This window comes from Fundulus heteroclitus, chromosome 1 (assembly GCF_011125445.2).
Source record: "Fundulus heteroclitus isolate FHET01 chromosome 1, MU-UCD_Fhet_4.1, whole genome shotgun sequence".
Taxonomy (NCBI): domain Eukaryota; kingdom Metazoa; phylum Chordata; class Actinopteri; order Cyprinodontiformes; family Fundulidae; genus Fundulus; species Fundulus heteroclitus.
In genome coordinates this window covers 19812947-19821233 of record NC_046361.1, presented here as the reverse complement: position 1 = coordinate 19821233, position 8287 = coordinate 19812947, and the positions used below count along the sequence as shown (strand labels likewise).

Genomic DNA, 8287 nt, shown 5'->3' with positions numbered 1-8287 from the left:
GGCAAATATCTGAAAAGAAATAAACATTAGTCTACCAAATAAACATTGGTATACACAGATTTGCCTACCAGTAATTGTGAAATGGAACAAAAATTATACAGTGTTTAAGACAAGTTCTACAAATAAAGTTTGATAAGGTTTTGATAAATGTGGCATATATTGTACTCAGCCCAATTGAGTACAACTCCCAAACCTACCACCGTTTTTTTGAAGACACTTTCTTCAGGCAGTGGTACATGAGTAAGTGTCCAACCTTCAAGAAACCCATGATTTTTATGCAGGAAAATGCTCAATTGCATGCATTGAAGTTCCCAACTGTATGGCTAGTGAGTAAAGGCCTTAAAGATACAAGTGAAGATATGATCTCCTCAAAAAATAAATTCTTGACCAATCTAGCCACCTTATTTTTAATAGCAGTCACAAATCGGTTTCATGACCTGTTGATGGGCTGCACAGTGGTGCAGTTGGTAGCACTATTGCCTTGCAGGAAGAAGGACCTGAGTTTGAATCCCAGCCTGGGGTTTTATTTACATGGAGTTTGCATCGTCTCCCTGTGCATAACTCGATTTTCTCCAGGAACTGTGTCTTCCCATAGACCAAAAACATTACTGTTGGGTTGATTGGTCTTACTACATTGCCCTAAGGTGTGTGTGAATGCTTGTCTTGCTTGTGTCTGTGTTGCCTTGTGATGGATTTGCAACCTGTCCAGAATGTACCCTGCCTCTTGCATAATGACTACTACAAATTATCTAATTTAAGGTTATCCACCTCTGCACAATCTTACTTTACCAATTATGTATTGCAATATTTTATTTACCACACATTGATAGTTACTTTCAAATATGTTACAGACCAATAAATGACCTTTCTGCCTCCATTAGAAATCTATCATAAATCGGTGCTTCATAGGTACAGAATAAAAGGTCAACTCAAAGTAGTTGAAGCTTACATGGGTCTATAGTGTGAGATGGAGTTTTGATAGGTCATGATCTGTCCTCTGCTGAACCCCCTCACCTCTCCATGACCTTTCAAAGCCCCCATGAAGTGAAGTGCAAACTGGTGACAGGAAAGAAGGTCCAATTATACACCTTAAACAGCTGCATCCACTGAAACTTCAGTTCACAACACATGTCCTCTCAAGGCACTTTATAAAGTCACTTCTTTCAAATCATTCAAATTGCTTTCTATCGATTGAAACCCAGCAGATTGCATCGAGTCATTGACTTGCTGCATACAATCCTACTTAAAGGACACGTGGCCACAGTGGACAGTAGCTTGTGATGTCTCGTTGTCTTTGCAGTGATCCCCTTATAACCAGTATGCATGTAGGCGACAGGGGACAGGATAACTCCCCTTTAATAGGAAGAAACCTCCAGCAGAACCAGGCTCATTGCTGACTGAGGGAGAAGTCAGAGCAGAAACACAAAAACAACACAGAAGCACTGATCTAGGAGTACTCTATGTGAGAGAAAAGTAAACATATATACATACATATATATACATATATAGAGTAAAAAAAACAAGCTATTACACAGTACTTTGTTTAAATTGGCTGTCATGTATGGTTAACAGCAGCAAAACAACAGCCTAATAAAAAATCTCCATAGTCCAATTATATAACTATTATATCAGATTATATTAGTACTGGGAATACTGAATGATCTCTGATAAGTCCCAACCATAAGAGAGTGTTGCGCCATTACACACGGTTTTAAGTTATTTAATGTTTATCAAATAACGCTCAGTCTGTTAGGTGTAGTCCGGTGAATATCAGCCCAAACAGCTGATATCAGGACAATAGTTGAAAGAGTGATTGAAGCACTGGCATTCTTTTAACAGCAAACTCTGCACACAAATGGAATAAATGAGTGACATTTTCTCTTCAAGTTCAAGACTTTATTAACAGAAATAAAATTAACACCCAGAGAACACCACTATAGAATGCTTTGTATCTGAATTAAAACTAAATTTCAATCAACAAATCCTCTCTGCTAGGCTAGTGAAACTTAACTAAACTACTAAGCAAAATTAAGATAAAAAGAAGCTAAAGAACTGTGTACACACAAAAGAAACAAAATGGACAAAATAAAAATAGTTGAAAACCATCATCAGAATGATTCAGTGAATCCTGATTCATTACAGATCCAAGTTAGAGAACCAAAGTTCATCTTAAACAATATGGAATGAGGTTAAATTTAGCTCAACTAATTTAGAACTATATTTGACATGTGTTTCAACCCATTCACAATGCAACTCCAAGTTAGATAAAACACTATTTGGGGAAATAACATTTTAAAGAAGGATTTACTCAATAACCTTTAGGACACTTGATTCTATTAAATGTAGTTATTTGTCCAAGAAATAATTAAGATTGAATTGGTAACTTAGAAAGCTAGAGGGCGCTGTAAGCAGACAATCAACCAAAAATGACATTTTGAGGAACTTCCTATCGCCATTGTTTACATTAGCTTGTGTTTAATCCTAACGTCACACAAACACCAATAAATCTACACTAATCTTCCCTGTCAATCCTGTACTAATGTTCATAGTTCTATCGAATGATGGTGGAGCGAACGAGGGCAAGCATCATACTTAAAACAAACCGTAGTTATGCTTTACTAGGGTATTAGCAGTAAGTGATCCCGGGGGCTAGTACCATTATGCTAGTAGACATAATTTACAAAAGATTTTTGAAGCTCTATTAGGTCGTAATGAGCAGACCAGACAACACAAACTTTAACATCCCATCGTGTAAAACCCTTATGGAACTAAAGTTATAACCGTAAAAACACACTCAAACCACATCAAGCAAAGTTTGGTTTCAAGAATGCTACCGGGAGCTAGCCTGTGAGCCCCAGATCTGTGACCTCAGTCAAACCTTAAAACAAAACAGTAAAACACATTAAAAGTAAACGATTCTAAGCTTTTTCTGCTTATTCTCTGCCAAACCTCTGCTTCTGTCAGTTTGGTTAACTTTGGGCCAATCCGGTTGGAAGAAGTTGCTCCAGGCAACACAGGAGCGATACGACGCAAACAAGGCAACAGGCGTGTTGCTGGCGACGCAAAAGGTGTGATTTAACAATTAGTGAAACCAGAGCGAGGCGACGCCACTGGATGTCGCCTGTTATGTGGGGGGAAGGACTGCAGCAGAGACAAAGCAGTTTTCATTCAAAATTGAACAAAAGCTGATAATAGCAGTCTGTGGTCAGCCTGAGTTGTATGACTCAACCAATTATTACTACTACAAGTCCATATTGCCTATGATTGACCGGTTTTGCCTTGTGGATTTTGCCTGTGTGCCTTGCTCCTGTCGGACTCTTCAGTGGATTTCTGATTCTGTACATCGAAAACCTGAACCATCTAACAACCAAGCCTTTCTGCCTCAACCCCTTTCGGAAACCCCTGCCTGATGTGTGCCTTATTGTGTATGGCCCAAGCTTAGACTATGGATTCTCTCTCTGTCTCTGCCCCACATCCAACCTGCCTAAGGCGGATCATTCATTCAGTGATTCAGTTCACTCCAACAGAACCCTTGGTTCCCCTATGAGGACCAGTCCAATCTCCCGGCTTCTAAAGGGATTAGTGGCTTTTATTCAGTACTCGCAACATCACACTGAGTTTGTCTCGACCACTAACCTTATTCTCTCCATTACAGTCGTTCCTGAGTGCGCTCTAGTCAGTTTCTGTTCCAGTTGCACCAGTTCTTCAAATAAAACTTTTTGCTCCATTACAGCTGCATGCAGGAGGGAGGAGAAGGGCAGTCAGTGTGCTCCAAAAAGCAAGAATGCACACAACACTCGTAGTAATAACTACATTTGTCAAGTTGAGTGGAAGAAAAACTGGACCAACTTGTAGACAGGTACCAAGGTTATCATTGCTAACTAAAACTAACAAAAACTAGAATAAAAAAAATTAATTTACTGAAATAAAAATTAAAAGCAACAACTTGCAAAACCAGAACTAAAGGAAACTTTAACGATAGTTTACAAATCTAACTAAAATTAAGTAGATTTAAAGAGAAAATGTGCTTAGTTTTAGTTTGTGTCTCTTCAAGATAATGTATTGTAAAGTCTAGTTTCCCCATTTTGTTTCATTGTACCGCATTACATGAGCAGATAGCAGGTACATCAATCAAGTCATCCATCCATATCTGGCATCATGTCTGGCAAACCTCGGGAGGAAATGGCAGTCCAATTTGGCGCTACTTGACTATGACTGCATTTTAGAAAAATGTCATGTCGTGGAACAAGATAAAATATCTGGGCAGTTATGAAAGTGAGGGAAAATCTCACAAACCTTAAAGTTCACGTGAAAAGTTTGCATAAGACGGCTAACCCACAGACATACATACGAAGACACCTATTGTATATAAGTCGTATTACAAAAAAGACTAAAAGTACAACTGGGATTAAAAACCAAACTGAATCCTAGCATTTTCACACAAAAACTAAACTAAACGAGCAAAATAAATGCTAAAAACTAAAATGCTTACAACTAAAATAGATTTTAATCTGAAGATAAAACTAAATAAAAATAAAAATGAATACATTTAGAAACTATAAACCTTGGCAGGTACAGGGAGTTATTTTAATGAAAAAAGGAGAAGAAAGGACGGCATAATCACAAGGAATTGGGTATAATTACAGGAGGATGGTGTGGAGAACTAAAGAACCCGGTAAAACCAGAGAAGCTAATCAGTTAAGGTGAGCTGCAGCTGAAGGAGAGAGAATGCAAAGTAATTCAGGGGAGATGTGGAGAAACTTAGTTAAAAGAACAGCATGGACAATAGGGAAGAAAAGACAAATGACACGAATGGAGCAGGACAAGAAACCATAGGGCAAAAGTCCAACCCAGATCTAACTGTAAACAAGTAAAACCCAAGAGAATGAATGAACTAAAGGAATGCACCAATCAATAATCAATAAAGAGCCTGAGGAAATGAACAGGTATGGTAACACCATACTAACAATAATGAACAGAAATAGAACTATATATGGCAAAACCCAACAAAAAAAGATCAAAGTGAAAATCAAAACACTAATAGATCATGACATTAGTATTTTATATTTTTATTTTTATATTTGATGCTAATTTCTATTAAAAAAAATGTTGCATAGAACATACTGTGGTTTTATATTTGCACCGTTTAAATAAAGACAATCTTACTAAATAAAGATTCTGAGCCTCAAACTGGTTTGCTTAAAGAATTGGCTTTTGTTTAATTCCCGCCACCTGCCCTCCCTGTGGGGATGGGGTTATGTTCAGTGTTTATTTTCAGCTATGTCATCTCTTTTGGATGGTGGCTTGAAAACTGCTCTGTGAGATGTTCAATGTTTTATAAATTGCTTTCTCTGTCTTACAACTTTACTCCTGACCTGTCTGGTGTGCTCCTTTGTCTTTATGATGTGGTTTGTTCACAAGGAACCTCAGAGGTCTTCAAAGCATTGCTGCATTTTCACTAAGATTGACTTACACACAGTCAAACTCTGAACTAATAAGATGATATCTAGAGGCAGATGTTACACTGGATTTTATAAATAAAGGAGTAAGTAAATGCATGCCACACTTTTGACATTTTTTTCATTTTGGTGAAACATTAAAAGAAAATGTGTATTCTTTCTTCAATTTCATAGTTATGCTTTTTGTTTGTTTGTTTGTTTGTCTAACTTTGACTGAGCAACTAGAAGTATTTTTTTTATTTATTTAATTCAAAGTTTTTTCTATGTAACAAAGAACATGTCTCTTAAACTGTGTTTGAACATGGTCAGTCTCCTAGTTTTCCAACATTAAAAAAGTGAGTAATACAGTTTAGGAGTCATGCCCTTGGCGTCAAACCCCATAACAACGTTCCTTTGCACCTGCTGCTGTCTGAGTAAGAGCGAGGGGGCCCTAACCTGTGACTTCTGAACAGATTAGATATTGCAGTTGTTCAGATCAGCTGCGATCCATACCGCTGTAATGAGAGAGAGCGAGTCATCAGCTGTGGAGTGGGACCTGGGTGTCACCCGATGGCACCTGATGTCTTTATAAAGTGATGGAGTAGGACCGGTTTGTTGCATTGTAGCCCGATTACATTGTATCAGGGCTTTTGTATAAGGTGCTGCAGAATTTATCTGTGGCTTTACCAGTAATAACCTCCGTGTGCGCAAGACAGTCAAGAGCAACATTTCACCGGAGACAAGGTGGGTGTCCCACAGGTAATATTTAGATAAATATGAGCCTAAACGACTGAAATGTGGGATGAACTGTTCATTATTTCTTTGTGCTCATGTTTTGGCTAGGTGATCTGAGGATGAAGATAGTGATCTTATGTGTTTTGGTTATTTTCTTCTGTTCAACCACTAGGGAGATGGTTATGGCTAAAACAAGACCATATAGGTATTTTTTTCAACTCTTAAATTTTATATATGCTTGAGCAAAAAAAAAAAGGCAACCTAAACTTCCCTATACATAGGTTAAAGATAAAAGTTGCTATAAAAAAATTATTCTACACTGTTTTTCTCAGACACCACTCATTTAAGAAAGAAAGTGGACCAAACATCATCCGAGACCTTAAAAGGCATTCAGATGGCACATTCACCAGCGACTTCATCAACAATCTTGACAGGATGAAAGCTAAAGATTTTGTGGAGTGGCTGTCCAGCGTCAAAAAAGAGAGGTGAGCTTAAAGATTGTTTATGTCAAAGATTTTACTGTAAGGATTTGTAACGATAAATTGATATGCTCACCACCACTATACCACCATCGCTACTAAATTGATATGTTGTAGGTTAAATAAATGTTTTAGTGATTTACCCATGTGTTTTACAGTTGTCGTGAGGACTTGCTGCAAACTCCAACAGAAGTATGAAACAACGTTGTCTTGCATCATGTAGCAGCACAAAAGAAGACTCCTCCTCTAAAGCAGCTTAGCAATATGACAAATACATTTTGTAATTGAAATTCTAACTTTTAAAAAATTCTGAGGATGTACTAGGACTATGCGTCTGAAAGTTTTCTCAAAAACCGGTCTACAGGCTGAATTCTTGTGTGAATTCAGAAGAAAATGCACCTACACAGGCCATTATGTTCTGCATGAACAGAAATATGATTATCTATGAGACAAGATTTTTAGCCCCCGCAAAATTTTGCAACCATAATTTCAAAACAATTCATATATATTTAAAATTGGGTGCCAATTGGGGGTGGCAATATATTATATTTATAACAGATTTTAACCCGGTTGTTTTGTATTTGGAACTGAATTGGGCTGTATGTAACTGGATCTAAATCATACTGATGGGAAGGAACTGGATACATTTAAATTGAACTTGAATTACCTGGATTCTTCTCAATTTAAAAAAAAATGGATGAGTCAAGAGACATCTGTTTGGCACTATTTAAATAAAGCAAATAGAAATAAAAATTCAATTCATTGGACCCGTATAACTGAGGTCCATTAGAACTGAACCGATTCGTGATTAAATTGGACATTTCCTACAGATTACATTCATTATTTCTAAAGCGAAAGGAATTTCAAATGATTGAAAATTAAAGGTCTAAATGTGATGCGTGGTGTTGGCCACACGGGGGTGCTGTTGTTTCGAAGATTGTGCTGCTCACGCTGAGAAACGGTTAATTTGGGAAATGTTTAGCAGGACTAGCGTTGCGAATTTGTAAAATAAATAAATAGCTGTATTTTATTTTGCAGTGCCGACAACATACGTCCTGTGCTTTGTCTACACAAATTTGCATTGTTGCACAATGACCTTATGTAATAAATGATGCTAAAATAGAGTGAAGGGAGGAGATGGTGGATTTTAGGCCAGTGGATGAAAAAACAGTGGGCTGCATCTCGTGGTGAACGTGTAGGTTTTTATGCAGCCTGCATCTATATATTAGGAATGAATGTGGGGTGTGCCTGATTACTTATTGAGGGATGATTTTGCTCAAAGCAGGCAGGGATCGTGGATTCTGAAGACCTTCTTTGAGTTCTGTCCTCCCTTTTCCATCTGACGCCTTGGGGAGAAAATGGAAACCAGGGGAGGAAAGTGGAAGAGGGGATAGAGCTGAGCTGAGAACAGACACATACAACCATCTGATCTCATTCATGGGCTGATATGGGATTAGATAGTAGGAAACCCCTCTTCATTTGCTATTTGCGCTCTGACTGTCTGGAGGACTGCTGGAAAAATAGGGCAGAAGAACAGAAGAATTCCCCTGGCAGATTTAGATTTTAAATTTTTTTTCAAGCAAGAAGTTTGTTCCTAACAAGAATAAAAAAGCATCACTGAAAAGAGGAGACAAA

The 8287-nt window shown here is 37.7% G+C and overlaps 1 long non-coding RNA gene across 1 annotated transcript; it reads left to right on the top strand.

Annotated features, from left to right (window-relative positions):
- The first annotated feature begins 6089 nt into the window (after positions 1 to 6089).
- Positions 6090 to 7414, top strand: LOC118563117. Its single transcript, XR_004931031.1, has 3 exons — positions 6090 to 6378; positions 6506 to 6658; positions 6811 to 7414. It is a non-coding gene; the product is annotated as an uncharacterized LOC118563117 (long non-coding RNA).
- The last annotated feature ends 873 nt before the right edge of the window (positions 7415 to 8287 follow it).